This window comes from Dromaius novaehollandiae, chromosome 1, assembly GCF_036370855.1.
Source record: "Dromaius novaehollandiae isolate bDroNov1 chromosome 1, bDroNov1.hap1, whole genome shotgun sequence".
Classification (NCBI taxonomy): Eukaryota; Metazoa; Chordata; class Aves; order Casuariiformes; family Dromaiidae; genus Dromaius; species Dromaius novaehollandiae.
Genome location: NC_088098.1, coordinates 54,708,816 through 54,724,188, shown reverse-complemented (window position 1 = coordinate 54,724,188; position 15,373 = coordinate 54,708,816). Strand labels below are relative to the sequence as shown.

At 43.5% G+C, this 15,373-nt stretch overlaps 1 protein-coding gene across 1 annotated transcript in view; it reads right to left on the bottom strand.

The window, feature by feature from the left end:
• The window catches only part of MYH9 (myosin heavy chain 9), a 73,025-nt gene extending 67,695 nt beyond the window's left edge, over positions 1–5,330 (bottom strand). The window contains exon 1 of the mRNA XM_026117880.2: positions 5,086–5,330. The gene's annotated coding sequence lies outside the window, so the exon portion shown is untranslated. The remainder of the gene's footprint in view (positions 1–5,085) is intronic.
• Between the last annotated feature and the right edge of the window lie 10,043 nt (positions 5,331–15,373).

Sequence of the window (15,373 nt, the reverse complement as noted above, 5' to 3'; positions counted from 1 at the left end):
AAACAATAAAAAGGGAAGTAAACTGTTACAAGAGCATGCTTTAAATCTTACATTTTAAACAGGAAGCTGCCCAGAAAAAAAAAAAAAAAAAAAAAGAAAGAAAAAAGAAAAAAAAAAACCCTGACCATACAGGCCTGTCAAAGTTAAGCTGTAAAATTTGTCTGAATCTCTTTTCTTACAAATTTGAACGCCTGCTTTGCTTTCATTCAAATCAGAACTCTGGTTCCATGTTGAGGCATACATCACAATAGGTTTCCTGCTGAGACTCATTAAAATGGTAGCTCTAGATGAATAGAAGTATTCATCAGTTAAGGAGATTTTATGATACAGATCTCCCAAGTTAAGTTTCTCTCAACGTACATTGATCATAAGCTTCAGTTTACTGATATCACTTATCCATGTGGTTTTATTTACTACTCTCAGCAGTTAGTAAATTCACAGTAGGAGAATTTTAACCTTCTAGTCACAAAGACAAGCAGAGTTCAAATGCTACATACAAAACTCTAGAGGCATAACATTCATAAAGAGGTTATGGAGTCAAACCACAATACGTAGCACTGTATTTCATTATACCTCTCTGCATGCAATAGTAATACATTTATATTATTTGTTTCAGAAATAATTTGCAGTAGACAAGTATGCTATATCTATTTTACAGTTCCTACTTTGCCATGTTTAAAAAAGACATAACTTAGCAGTGCTAGATCCCATAGTATCATGCAGTGAAATCAATCACAGTTTTGTTACTGGAAAGTTGTAGTCACCACTATTTCCTTAGACTTTTTAGGATGTTCAGAGAAGCAGCATATTGCCTTGAACAGTAACAGACTAAAGGGTCACTAACTAAAAACAAGGACTAGTCCATTATGCCGCAAAGACTGGGTTGGAGTCAGGTCAGAAGATGCTAAACTGCTACAGTAGCGTAGGATAGAAGAGAAAGCAGTGCTAAGATTATTACTCCAAGAACAAGTTTTCACAGCCACTAAAAAAAAAAAAAAAAAAAAAAAAAAAAAAAAAAAGAGAGAGAGAGAGAGAGAGAGAGAGAGAGAGAGAGAGAGAGAGAGAGAAAGGGGGAAGGAGAAAGGGAAAAAAACATAATTAAACCTTGGCATGAAGTTAATACTGCCCTGTAAATTGATGCATTTCATTTAGCAGGACAACACGCATTTGTATTGGCTTCCACAGCAGAATATGCATTTGTATCATTGTCCTATCACACTATTTAAATCAGGTTGCTAGTTGCTACATCTTTTTACAGAAGAACACTCAGTTATAAGCTTGGTGTGCTTAAACTGAAAAGCAACTTAAGGTACAAGGTCACCAAGCCACCACAGAGCCAGAGCAATTGCCAGCAAAAACAACACTGCTGTAGGCAACCCTGTGCTATCAGTCCTGTTACAACCCACAGAAGACTGAACATCAGGCACACAATTTCTCTACTAAACATGCAAACAGCTGTGCCTCAATTATAAACTAAGAAAACAAAGACTAATAAGCTCTTTCTACAAGAAATCAAAGATAAAAATGGATATTAGAGGGCACCGAGCACAGTGTTGAATTGAATAAACAAAACCATATTAAGTCATACATTCGGTTTTAAAGAACACCTCTTAGTAGATGTGCAGGCTAACTTTGTGTCTCTGAGGTTTACTTTAGTCATCAGTAAACTTCAGTATGTTACCCAATAACCTGAAGCTAGCATACAAGAAAGCAGGTATAGTAAAGCAAGTGGAGGGGTGTAAGCCAACCTTAACTTTGACTTCCCCTTTCAGTAAATCCTAGATTAACCATAAGGGTGCCTGTACCTCCAAAGGGCCCACTTGTAATCTCACCCTCTTATAGTCACACAGATTCCTAAGTGATATGATCCTGGGCAAGACACAGGGCCTGAGGTGGAGGATGAAGCAGGAGATTCAGCAGACTTCCATATCTAAAGGTCCCAAGTAATTCATTCCTCCCAAAACAGAAGTGGAAGAACTTTGCTATCAGAGTATCTGTAACAAGTTCCCTCTCCAGCTGCTCACTATCCCGGGATTCACAGAACGAGCCTGGATTTCAGGATGTAGGCAAGCTATTTTATACTTCAAGTTTACTGGGAGATTACTTTCATGCAGTTACTAGCCGTGCCAGCATACATATACTCCCTCTCATCTGCATGCAAATAGCCTATCAGAGCACTAACCTGTGAATTATTAGTTATCATAAATATTTAGCACAATATTTTTAAAGATCTACCAAGATAATAACAATTCAAGTTTTTGAGATAGCTTGTTCCAGTGGTAAATGTAATCCTCAGCATTTGTACTAGAAATAATTGCAATGCCAAATACTGCTGTTTTAAGCACCTGCAGCATTTGACTCCATTAAATGCATTTTTTAAAATCAAAATTGAGTACTACAGCTACTACTTGCTACAGTTTGAACACACCCTCGCCCTCTGCACTTTCATAATACCAACCAAAATAATGCATCGGACAACACACACATTATTTCAGCCTCCTAAGAGAAAATTCTTATAATCCCTTTCCTAGAACTTTACTATGCACAAATAATTTTATTTCATTATTATTTTATACTACTCATTCATTAGTGATCTGCTTAAAAAATTCAGGTATAGCTATCACAACATATTGGCTTTCTTAAAATGGTTCCAAAGCATATTAAAATTCACCTGGGGGGGGGGGGGGAAGCTTATTCTTTCTTCTCTTAGGATGAAGATACCACTCTGGCAAATACTGTCCTATAGAAATAACCTGGAAAAAAAACAAAAGCAAAAAAAACAAAAACCAAAAAAAAAAGAACCATTCTAGAAATATCCTAACAATCTATGCAAACAAGGTCTAATAAAAAGCTTTCAGGTTCTATACCTATTCTTCTGGGATAGACGCAACGCAACTATTCAGTCACCCTGTTTCTAAATAAACATCAACATACACACTTCCCTGATAGAGGGAACTTTGAGGTCAAAGTCTCCTCTCCAGAAGACTTTCAAAATCAGATCTTAGCAATACAAGTCAATCATCCAGGAGATGACACCATATTACAAAATGAACCACACAACTCACCAGCTTGGTGGTAGTAGTACCCACTTTGAGGTGCCAGGCCAGTATATATGAAATGTTCAGACCCCTGTTCCTATCAACCACTAGCACTTTTGCAGTAATCTTGAAGTTACTGAAAATTTTCCCTGTCCATCTCCAGAAAGACAAAGCACGCATTTCTGTGCCTTTTATTCACAGGCTGCTTATATGTATAAATAAGTGCAACAAATAAAGCTGTCAAGAAGGGGTGCACATCAATTTAGTCTGCCTGACATGCAGCTTCATGAACTGTTCCCTGATTGCACTTTGTAGTTATTTTCACAAGGTCTGACTAGCACCACAGACTTATGCTTATACAGTTCTGGTGGTTACTACGAACCATTTCAAAACCTTTTCGTACTAAAAGCAGCTCCGTTTACGTTTATCAGTTGTTTCCCCACAATTACAACTTTCCTGTTAGCAAAAATATTTGCTTATCTCATTTCAGCTTAGGGAGAGAGATCCACAGTTGCAGACAGCACATCTATGAGTCAATACATATCTGCACCATGATTTGCCATTTTCACTGAAACTGCATGGGTAAGTGGACTTGGTCACATTGTTACCTAGTGACTAATTTCAAAAGCATCTGTACACAGGCAGTAACTGATTAGAGTGCTGTTATGTTGAAGTTAAAACTTAATCATATCTAGGTTTACACATAGAAGACGTATTTGAGAGACTGAAGGATGTATAATTTAATCTTTCAAGACATGGTTCAACAACCTCCATTCCTTCATGCAAATTATCTTATATTTCTTTATAATGTCGGGCAGAGGCATACACATCACAGTCTGCAGGCCAAAGTCCATTTACTACAACATCTCTTCAAGTTTGAAGCTCAAACTTCTTGAGCATTACTTGACAGGTGACGCTGTGTAGGACAGACCTGCTTACTTAGAAAAAGCTTAGATTCTTAGTCCACTCTGATGGAGTGCAGCTCAGGACATCATAATACGTGAGACAGAAGAAAAACCTATGGACGAAGAGCACAAAGGGTGTTCAAGAGAAAAAGTGGTGAGGAAGAGGAGCTGTAAGGAAAGAGAGGAAACAAATAAAATAACAACAAAAGAACAATCACTGCAAGAAGAGCTTCCTGATCCACACAGTTTACTTCTCAAAAATTACACTGTATTACTGGGAGCACAATACTGTTTTAAGCCTTATTTCACACTGTGTTCAGGCAGATGAGAAACAAGCCTGATTAAGTCCACTGGGTGCACACCGCGGGCAAGGGCTGAGAAACTTGTTACTTTTTACACCTACTGGAGACAGGTTAGTAACAATATCACTAAAAGCCGGAGAATTTTTCCCAGTTTGTTGGAGCTGATGCCTGCAAGCACAAGCTATCTGCAAGACTTTCTACTGCAAGCTTCATCTTGCCCTGTCACTCCCTCCTCCCTCTCTCCTGGCTTCACTGTACAGACCAAACTGAATGAGGAAGTCAAGATCTGAGGGCGGAAGCCAAGCCCATTGCAATGTCTGCAGGAGGATTGTCAGCCTGTGACTCAGGCTAGAGCCCTGACAGCTGCCAAACGGTCCTATTTTCCCCTACCCGTTACTTCCAAAAGAGGGACACTCCAGCACTGCGGGGGAAGGGGGGAGACACACCAGAGGGAGGGAGAAGGGACGGTCCGGAGGAAACGAGCGCGAATAACGCCACCCCACCTCCGAGGAGGCCAGTTAGCAGGGCGTGGAGGGAGAAGAGAGCCAACTCCCTGTGCATAAGGCAACCGTGCCGCGCACGGCACCACAGCACACATGCCCCCGAAAGCCAGGGGGAGGCCGGGGCGCAGGGCGAAGGCGCGGAGCACCCGAGGCAACACAGCTCGCCGCCCCGCCGCACTGCCTCCCGCCCCGCACCCAGGGGAGGGCAGGAGCGGCAAGTGGCAGCCCCGCGGCGGCGGGGCAGCTCCCGGACAAAGGGGCGCCGGGGCCGCGAGAAAGGACAAACCGGAGCCGCCCGCGCCCACCCGCCGCCCCGCGTCCACGCCGCCAGCTTCACCTGAGTCCGGCTACAGCCTGGGGAGGGGGGGAAACGCCGCGGCAGCTGCGGCGGCTCTGCTCCTCGCGGCAAGAGACTGGCGCCCGCACACTGCCAGCTCCTCCCGCAGGCACCGCGACCGCCTCTCGCTCACCGGCACTGCGAGGGACCCGGCCGGGAGGAGCCGCCGCGGCCCAGGACCGCCGCCGCCCGCCTCCCCGCGCCGCCAGCCAACCGCGGCACCCGCTGCGGCGGGTTGACAGCCGCCGCTGCCAATAGCAGCCCGCCGGAGAGAGGGGGCGGGCCGTTGAGGAAGCGGCCAGCCTTTGAGGAAGGGGGCGGGGCCTCGTGCCCTCTGCCGTTAGCAACGCCCGGGCGCGCGCGGCACCCCGCCCCGCCCCCTCCGCGGGCGAGCCCAGCACCGCGGGCGCTCGGGCAGGAGCGGCGCGCACCGGCTGCCCGGGCGGGCCGGTGGCGTCGGTGGCCGCCGAGGCGCGGAGTGACTGGGGAGGGGCGGGCAGAGTCCCCATCCCCCCCCCCGGCCACTGAGCCCCCGAGCCCGCGCCGGGGGGCCGAGCCATGCCAAGCCGCTCCCACAACTCCTCGCGCCAGGCCGTGCCAGGCAGGCCCCACAATGCCCCGCGCCGGGCAGGCACCTCCACCGCTGGCCCAGGCTGCCCCGCAGCCGCAGGCCCGCGGAGGACCCGGGCGCGGCGCCAGCCTCTGAAGCGCCGCCATCGTGGCGCGGTGAAAAGGCTTATGGATTACTCTCTGCAGCTTCGGCCAGCAGTGCGCTGTCAGAGCTGGGAGAAGGAGGCTTGGGTTTAGCCTCCAGCGTTGGGGAGCAGGGTTACGAGCTATGGCGCAGTCCTCCGGAGGCTGTGCTAAAAATCCTCAAGGAGAAAGAAAGGGAAAAAAATCCCTGCACAGTCAAGTAGTCCCCCTCCAACCCTGAATATTTATTGTGAAAAATAACCAAGACAGTGAGATGCATGCAAGAATTGCTTTATGTCCTATGAAGGGATGGGACTGAGGCAAGAGGGAAGCAGAGACATAAACAGACTCTGACGTTGCTGAGGCATTTGAACAGTCTGCAGTCTGTGTGTGTTAAAGCACACTCAACATGGATTAAGAAATACATGCCAAAACAGTAGAGGTCTGAAAAGACAGAGGTGATGTAATGCTGCCTCTTTGCATACACTGTAACAGTCTTCAGACTGCTAAGTCTGCTAACAGACTTAACTTCAGGAAGACTACAAGGCAAAAGGACAAAGCAGTAGCCAAGGTAAAAGGCCAAAGTCCTTCTGAAAAGAATACAGCAGCATACATGAGTGCAGATGTCAGATCTAGCTATGAAGATCAGGCTTATTGCACACTCTAGAAGTATACAGAAATACATGTCTCCTTCTCTGCAGGGCTTCCTACATTCTTGTAAGGAAGGCAAATGGAGGCACCAATAACAGAAAATTGAGGGCTAAGTTGACCAAAACTTAATGTCAAAGTTACAAGTGGAAGAGGCTTGGATAAAGAAGTTAGCAGAGTTCAAGAAGCATTTTGAGTAAGCATCTCTTGTCCAAGTGAAGCATTTCCGCTTTAGGAAGATTAATTTGCAGCAATTTGGAAACAAACATAAACGTTTATATCTCAAGGCACAAAAGGCAGTGGAAGAACTGAAAGCAGTGAAGGATTTGTACAGCTGAGTATTAATGATACAGAGGTGTCATCATTAAAGATGAGAAATGTAAATATAGGTATGAAATAGAAATGAGAATTTCACTTGGCAGTGAGAGAAGGGAACATACAAGACAGGTCTTTGCTAGTACTTTGCTAGAACATCAGGACACAGAATGGAAGGGAACTGGAATTATGACAAGAGACAACTAGAGATATCTACACAATCAGACACCTTAGAAGGTGATAAAGTTGACAGTGTCCAGTGACTCGTTTTGATCAGTGAAAAAAGTGACCAACATATAGAAAGGATGCTTAGTAGTTGAAAGATAGGTTTTACATTCTCCCACCAAAATGAAACAGAAAGAACGAACATCTTGGAGGTTATTACATATACCAAAAGCTCTTTAAGGAGAGGAGAGGCTGCCTCTTTAGCCAAGTGACTCAGGGAAGAAGAACAGTCAGTACCAAGCCTAAATAAAGCTTTTAAAGGAGAAAAACTAGCATGTCTTAGCAGGGAAAATAAGTACAAAAGGCAAGATGAACTGACAGTGGCAGTAATGTGAGGAAGAAAAGGTAGTGAGTGCAGGGATGAAATACAGAGATAAGGATGTCGCAAAGTCATTCTAAAAGAGTGGATGATAGAGAACATTTTAAATTTTCTGAATCTTTTCTGATTCTCATACTTTCAGATGTACTCTGTACTTCCTGAGTCCAAGATTTAAGTCATCAGGTTGGACTGTCTTCTAAAGGGTTGCTGTTTTGGTTTGATTTGGTTTGTTTTCTTTTTTTAAAAAAAATTTGAAAACTCTGTTCCAGTCCTGTTTAATCAATGACAAGCCTCTCTTGATGACTTCAGCAGTAAAGCATCAAAATGAGCTCAGAACAAAGATTTCTGCAGTTTTACTCCATCATTTCCCTTATCAAGAAGTATTCCATTTCTTTTGAAAACTCCAAATATTTCCTTAATGTGCATATTTGTAGATTTGTTGTAGCTGAGGCAAGTAAAATTTGAAATGTCTGCTTTCTGTAGCTTGATTATTTTGAAAATACTTTTAGATTTATGCTTACCAAATACGCAGTGCAGAGGCTTTTTGTGTTGATCTGCTGGCAGGAAGTTACCCAGGAAAGGAGATGCACCTCAAAGAGAAAGAAGTATGACTAAAAAAGTTATCATGTGAATTTTGTACATCCGTTACTTTCTACAAATTTAGATACTATTTATTTGGTCCGTCCACTCAACTTCAATCACATTTTCCATTAATGTTTGCAAGACAGCACCTAGTGGAAGAACAAACCTGTAACGGTCTTTGAATCCTGAAAGACAGCATCTCAACAGCAGCCAGGTTTACCAGTTTTAGGGGAGTAAGTTAACATAATTGTGGCATTCTGAGCTGAAAAATTTCTCCTAAGCAGTGAGCATCCAGAGGTGCCTCTCCAATTTGCCAGCCTTTGCTACAGACCAAACAAATGTTGAAATTGCTGAACTACACTGTTTTCACCTACACTGGGCTAATCCAAGGCAATCAGGCTTGAGTTTGATTGCAAGCTGTAATCCCTGGGAGAAGCCTGCTCTTCTGTGGCTAACGCTGTAAATGTAGAGACATTTGATTTTTATATCTAACAGACAGGCAAAGTGGCTAAACTCATTTGATAAATAATTTCCAAATGCTTTGCATTGTAGAAAATCCTCTTACAAACTATGTTGCTTACAGACAAGCCTGAGAGAGGGAAACAAGAAGAAGAACAAGGAGATAAAAGGTGTTTATTTCATGAGTAAAGTCACATTGCTAAAGTCACTAACCACAGTGACTTTAGACAGAAACCGCACATGTGCAGATCTGCAGAATGTCACAATCTGATATTGCTGAGAAGCCTCAACTCTGCTTTTCAGAAGCTGGAAACACCAATAGTTTCAGTGAAAATTCATAGTTAGAATTTCTCAAAAATGCATCTCTGTACTGGCTTTATTTGTACAGCCATAGCAAGGAGCAGCTCTAAATGCAGATTAGAATTTGAGTGCTGTTTTTTTTTTTGTTTTGTTTTTTTTTTTTGTTTTTGTTTTTTTTTTTTTACATACCATAACAAAAGGAAATGGGTCTTTGGAGGTGAGTATGTAGGAGAAAAAAGCAACATATTACTGTGGACTTCACCATTTACTGTCTGCATCCTCCAAACAACCTCAAGTCTGTCTCAAAAGTAAGCACTAGCTATTAGAAAGCACGTAAGTTCCCTTTCCCCATATACTGATATACTGATTCTTTATTGTTCTGCTACTGCAACAAATGCCAAATCCAAACTGATCTGTGCAGAAGAAGGAAAACCATGAATTTAAGACCTGGAAGGAATGAAAGCAAGTGATGTTTCCACTGGGGAGTCAGAACTTAAAATTTAGTGACTAACCATTTAAGCCCAAGTTCTAGCTCTCTTCATCCAAATTCTAACAGGAACAGCTGACATAGAAGACCTGCACTGGATTGAACTAAGGTAAATATGGCCCAGTAACCTGTCTCAGAAGTAGCCAGTAGCACATGATAGGAAGAGAATATACTTGCCCTTTTCTTATGGAGTGATGATATTCTTAGTATGACTTCCCAACTTCTGGGATGGCTATCAAAAAGGTACAGCTTCACTGGCTCATTTTCATATGTCAGAGTGTAATTCCATAATGCTCTCTTCATCAGCAAAACTGGTTAAAGATGTTATCTATTCTCCCACCAGCCATTCTTACCACTCCCCCAGTGGTACCAATGCAGATGTTTCAAAAGCCATGTTGTAAACTGGATCACTGAAACAGATTGTAAAAAGAAGGTTAAAAAAAAAAAAGATTAGTTCACTGATCTAGTTTATAGGCCTACAGAGAGATGCATCAGCGCAACTGAAGAGATTAATCTGAGGCACTGTAACAGGAGTCTTTCAAAATGAGTTTGCTGACAGAGAAAATGTAAGATGGAACTATACCTGCATCCCAAGAGAATGGAGAGGAGCTGTACCTAGCATACTATAGCACTGAAAACAGTTATTCTACTTTCCACTTCTCCCCAACTCCCCATCCACACAGTTCTGTGTGAAAAACCTGCTGAACTTCTGCCTCCTCATTGTGGTTCTTGCTTCAGTTTTAGTAAAAGAGAAACATGTTTTTACTTTTGTAACGTATTAATGAGAAGATCCACAGTTGGAAGACAAAACATACACATCAACATCTCTGCTCAGCTGGGATACAATTCAGAGGAAGAAGTCTCTACCCTCAGTTGTTATCTGGCACAGTAAGTAGATTTACCTTGTGCCAGAGTCCCTCCATTTAATAAAACAGGAGTGACATTTTTGTTGTAGAAGTGACCTTTACTGGGGAACCAGGTTATCACACAGTTATGCTCTCTGAAGTCATGGGAAGTATCCTCAGAAACACATCTAAATGAAAACTCTCCATCTCAGGCAGAGGAAAACTTTTCTTGGAGCTTTTGATTTCCTCCAGACCCTGAGACGGGATTACAGCTCCATTATGCATGGTTTGGGACATCGCATTCCTGATCTAACATACTAAGAATAACAGCCCAGAGCTCTTTACCTCCAAAGACTTCTAATATAACCATCACTGTGATTTCTAAATGCAAGTGCAACTTGCATTAACAGTAACCATTAAATGTTTTTTACGTAAGTATATCCTCCTCCTTACCTTGTTTCCTCTAGCCCTGTTCTCTTCCTGTTCAGCATTTTCTGTCAAGCTTTAAATTCCCAGAAGACTGCCATCCAACACCATTATACAAAAGGGCCAACAAGAATACAAGCCATCCAGCAAAAGTATCTTTGCCCCAAAACCAGGATTTAGAATCTGAGTTGTCTGCCCTTGGCCTATCCAGACTTGTCCAAAATGCCAGCAGAACACATCCTGTTACCTACCTTAGATAAGCACAATAACTCTTTGCTGCAGAAAATAAATTGAGCATTTTCAAATACGACCTGTTGTGACTTTGCTCCTTTAGTGGTAATTCAGCCAGTAAGAGGCACATAATTTTAGGCTTGTCTGTCCCGGCCTCACAGTCCTGTGGTTCAACATTTGCTAAGGATCCTTTTTTAACATCACGAATAACTCCTCTTCCTTCTCCCCTTTCTCAGGGGGAAGTAAGAAATGCTTCAGATTCCTGAGTTTAGAAGGCTTGGGGGCATTCTTCTTACTCAGCAGAGGATGAAAAAAGGAGAATAACACCCCTCCTCAGCCGCTCTGTAGCCCTGCAGCTGTCATGCTTATGACACTCGGCAAACACTTTTTCCAGGCTTGGGTCAGATACTGATACAGAAGAAATACTTAAAAAGATTGGCAAATCCATCTAAATGCTGATTTCCTCTCCCTGGCAAGGTAGGACCATGGAGAGGTTAACATTCCCTTTGCTTCTCTTTTCCTTCCTAGGTGTCAGGCGGAGCCACATTTTCATTCCCTTTGCTTCTCTTTTCCTTCCTAGGTGTCAGGCGGAGCCACATTTTCATAGAACCAAGAATTCAGGAGCAGGCTGTGTGTGCCATTGGCAAAACAGAACTAAGTTTTTCTCAGTCCATAGAAATGTGTAAAGGTGAATGGTTTTTAACTACTTCACAATTTTTTTCATTGTTCTAACTGCTTTTAAGCATCAGTCACTTTTAATGATCTCTAAACAAAAAGCATCCTACTGGGTGTTTGCTCCCCACTTCCTCTCCCCAAGCACCTTCTTCCTACGGCAGGAATTTAGTCTCCTTTTTTCCTCTCTATGAAAATAAGAGCAACCCTAGTTTCATCTTGCTGCCTTTCCTGAGCACTATATGAGCTTTTGCTCTGCTGAAGTGCCTCTCAGCTTACCTCATGTTTGCTGTTTGTTTTTGGGCTCAGCCTGCAATAGTAATCAAGGCCAAATATTTGCTCAAATGAAGTGGCTCTGTGATTCTCATTCCTGTGAGCTGGCTGAGGACAAAGTGAAACTAGCTTGAAATACTCTAGTATGCCCAAGAGATGCTAGGAACAAGGCTTTTTTCCAGTGCTGTAGAAAGTCATCAAAATTCTCTTTGTAGCTTTGTTGTGGGAACTGCAGGGGAATTAACTAGTTTATGGCCTGTCACAATTAAAAACACTGCTTTTGTCTGTCAGAAACCAAAGTCAGTCCAGTCAAAGCCAAACTTTGGGCCCATTCTGTTGGGCTACAGCTCTACAACCAGAAAGAGGACTCAGTGTGAAGTAACACAAGCATTCGTCCTCTTCCGCAAGACTGAAGCCCACATTTTTCTGATAAGAGGAGGCTACATCCTTTGTGCATGCAAGTCAGCTGCAGGTCTTATAAACACACCCACAGATTCTCAGCATAACATATTGCGAGCTCTGTGTGTCTGGAGCCAGTGCATGCTTTGTTCAACAACCCCCCCTTTCATTTCTGCCAAGATTCCCTCCCACATTTGGGACTTTTTTCCTACTCCCTTGAGAGCCTCTTCAAATCTCCTGGCTTCTCCAGCCTCCCACTATCAGCATGGACTGTCCTGGATGGCTGTGCCAGTCTGCTCTCTCTTCAGAAACACATGAGCCAGTGCGGGAAGCTGGGCACAAAGATAAATGCATTGCCCCAATTCTCAGCTCCTTGTTTGGATCATACGGGTGGGACAGAGGACTGAACTGACAGTGTCGGCTTGGGAGACAGAGGCTTAAAACTAGCTTGAGGGACTTACAGAGCTGCTATCTTTGTAGGACATGAGAAAATACTGACAGAGGTACATGAGGTGTCATCACTGTGGGAAGCCACCTTTTAGCCAAGGTGTAGTTGGGAGCTCCATTTAACAGAGTCAGCTTCTTTCCCACTTATCAGAGCATCATTTCCTTGGATAATTCTAGAACAAAGAAAGCAATTCACTGGGCACCCTGAATGTTTGCATAACACATAATTCCTGTAAAAAAATCAATACCTCACTGAAGAGTAGTAGGCTGTCCAGCCTCAGGCTGGCACCTGCTCCACAGTATTTCTCAGTTACCAAGAGGAAGGAAGGTGTTAGAGAAATCAAAGGAACAGAACAGAGGTGCTCAGAGGTGCTTTTTGTGAAATCTCTCTGTGTGAGGTAGCAGCTCATATTAGCCTGGGATGAAAGGAGCCCTGCAAGCACTGCTAGTTTCTGCATTGGCTCAGAGGAAAAAAGAAAAGTAAAAAGACTTTTGTGGAAGAGATTTTTTGAACTTAGAAGTACAGACCCAAGTGTGATACAGGTCTAAAACATGAAATAAGATAATAGCTCTACTCTTTCCTACCCAATGGGTCAAGGTGTTTAACCTAGGGTACCTCCTGTCCACTCCATCCTTGTATTTTCTGTTTACATGTGGATTAAAAGTGTTTTTCAACCATTTACTCTACCATTGTTGTGATTACAGTTGCATCTAATACAGAACATTAAACACCTGTATATAAGTTTGCAGCTAGTTGTGAGACAGCACAGAGACCTATAATTCTTTGACTCTTTATAGAGGAATGTACATGTACAAAAGCCTTTTGAATTTTCATAAGCCACCCCTTAGATGTGGGATAGGAAAACACAGAAAGATGAAAACAAGATGCTCACCCGATGATTCAGCTTTCCTGCAAAGTTTCTTCTAGCAGCCATCATAACCCTGAAAATAATCATCCCAGCCCTTTTTTCCTGTGGGCTAAATACACATCAGTGTTCAGGATCATAACGAGTTTTTTTGTTGTTCTTCTTACTAGAAATTCACAAGAAAAAGCTTTGCATTATGGGGGGGGGGGGGGGAAAGAGTTATATGCAGGAAAAGGAGGTACCCGGTTCTTTTTTTTACATAAGGAATGCAGGTTTGGCTTTGCTAGGGGACATGCCAGCTGTCTCCAAGCTTTTTATTATGATCTCTCTTGTATCGTAATTGAGAAAGCAGGGTGTGGAACTTTTAACAAAGGCTCCCCTTTGTAATGTGTTAATTAGGCATAGGAGTTAACGAAACCCCTCAGTTATAAACAATTACCTTTCCCCAGGCTTACTTTCATTTTCATGCTACCACGTTTTTACTAATTTTTCTATTAGCTTTCCAGAGTGGACAAGACTAATTTCTAAAATTAGTCTTCTAATTAGCAAGGAAAAAAAAGAAAAATATGTAAAGCAGGAGGTAAAAAAATGTATAATTGGAAGCACTTAAAGTTGCCTTGTTTGTGCTTCTTCAGGATACAAGAGCCCAAGTCTTTTCAGATCACTGTAAAGTCTCCTTTCGGTTTTAAAAATGAAAATCGAGATTATGCCCCCACAGAAGTGACTCTAGGTGCAAATGCCTGAGGCAGGGAAAGAATCTGATCTGGATTCCTATGCCCTGAAATGAGCACTATCCTCACTCCCAAGGGAAGAGAAAACAGGAAAGCAAGAGGGACTATGAGCTGTAATTCCTCCTGTCCCTCTCCATCAGTTTCATTTGCAAAGCAGTTTGCCTTAAAGAGAGCCCTGCTTGGCTCTGAGCACATCCTTTTGCCTCCCCCTCGCCACTCAGACCCAGAAATGCAGAACAACAGCTGGGAAGGGAGAGGCCTCTGCCCTCTTCCCTGCAAACTAAGCTACTGGTTTTCCCTGATAATGACCTCACCTCTCAGCACCAAGCTGTCCTACAGAGAAGTGCCAGCCACCCTGGCACTAGTACCTTTCCTCCCCACCATGCAAGGGGAAGGAAGAAACCTAGGGCGTCGAGGCAGTTTTTCTACCTCACAGCTGAAAGAGGCAATTCCAATGATGGGAAATTCTGGGGAAAAGAACTGGGTCTTAACGCTAAACATTTTGCACGTTCGCTGTCATGAAACAGTTCACATAGCTGCCCTCTAATCTCATTCTTTATTGAATTTCTGGAGCAAGGTGGAGCGAGGCCCTTTAACCCAAAGCACTGGGAGAAGCACATTATGATTCAGTCTCTAGGAGCATAGTTAATGTCAGACTCCTCCTCCCATCTGTGATAATGCTGTTTTTCCAAGATCTCTACAGTGCAAAAGGTACCCAGATACGCAAGCACAGATGAGCGGCTCCATCTTTGTTCCCTGAAGGTTGCCTTTGTGTCTAAGCAACTAACCAGAAAGCAGGGCAGCAGTGTTTGTGTGGGACTGGGGAAAGGGTAACTCAAGCCTGTGGAAACACAGATCCACAGCATTCAATACAACAGGGACCCTACAAGTGGTAAGTCCCAATAGGGTCTGTGGCTCCATTGCCAGCATGACCTGGGAAGGACTGTCCAGGGAAAAACACTTAATTCCCGGTGGCAGCCTCCCAAGCAGGAGCATCTGTGCCCTTCCCCTCATTGGGAACAACCCTGCCTCTCCTCCCTGTAAGAGATATCTCCTGAACATTGGCAACCCCCCTTTACCACTGCACGTCAAACCAGAGTCCTCCTTTCTCATTGTATCACAGTAGCACAGAGAGATTCTCGAGCCAAGATCAGCCCCTATTCTTTTTCCCAAAGAGTTTTCAAGCCCAAGTGCACTAGACAAACTCAGTGTGAGAGAGCAATCAGAGGTGAAGAAGGGCAGAGACTGGCCCCAAAACCCACAGGAGGTCCCAGGAAAGAGCTGGGCACAGTGTGTAGCTCCGACTAACCAGGCAAGTCAGGTAACCAGAGGTGCCATGGCAGTACAGAGCCACTTCACGTATGATGGAA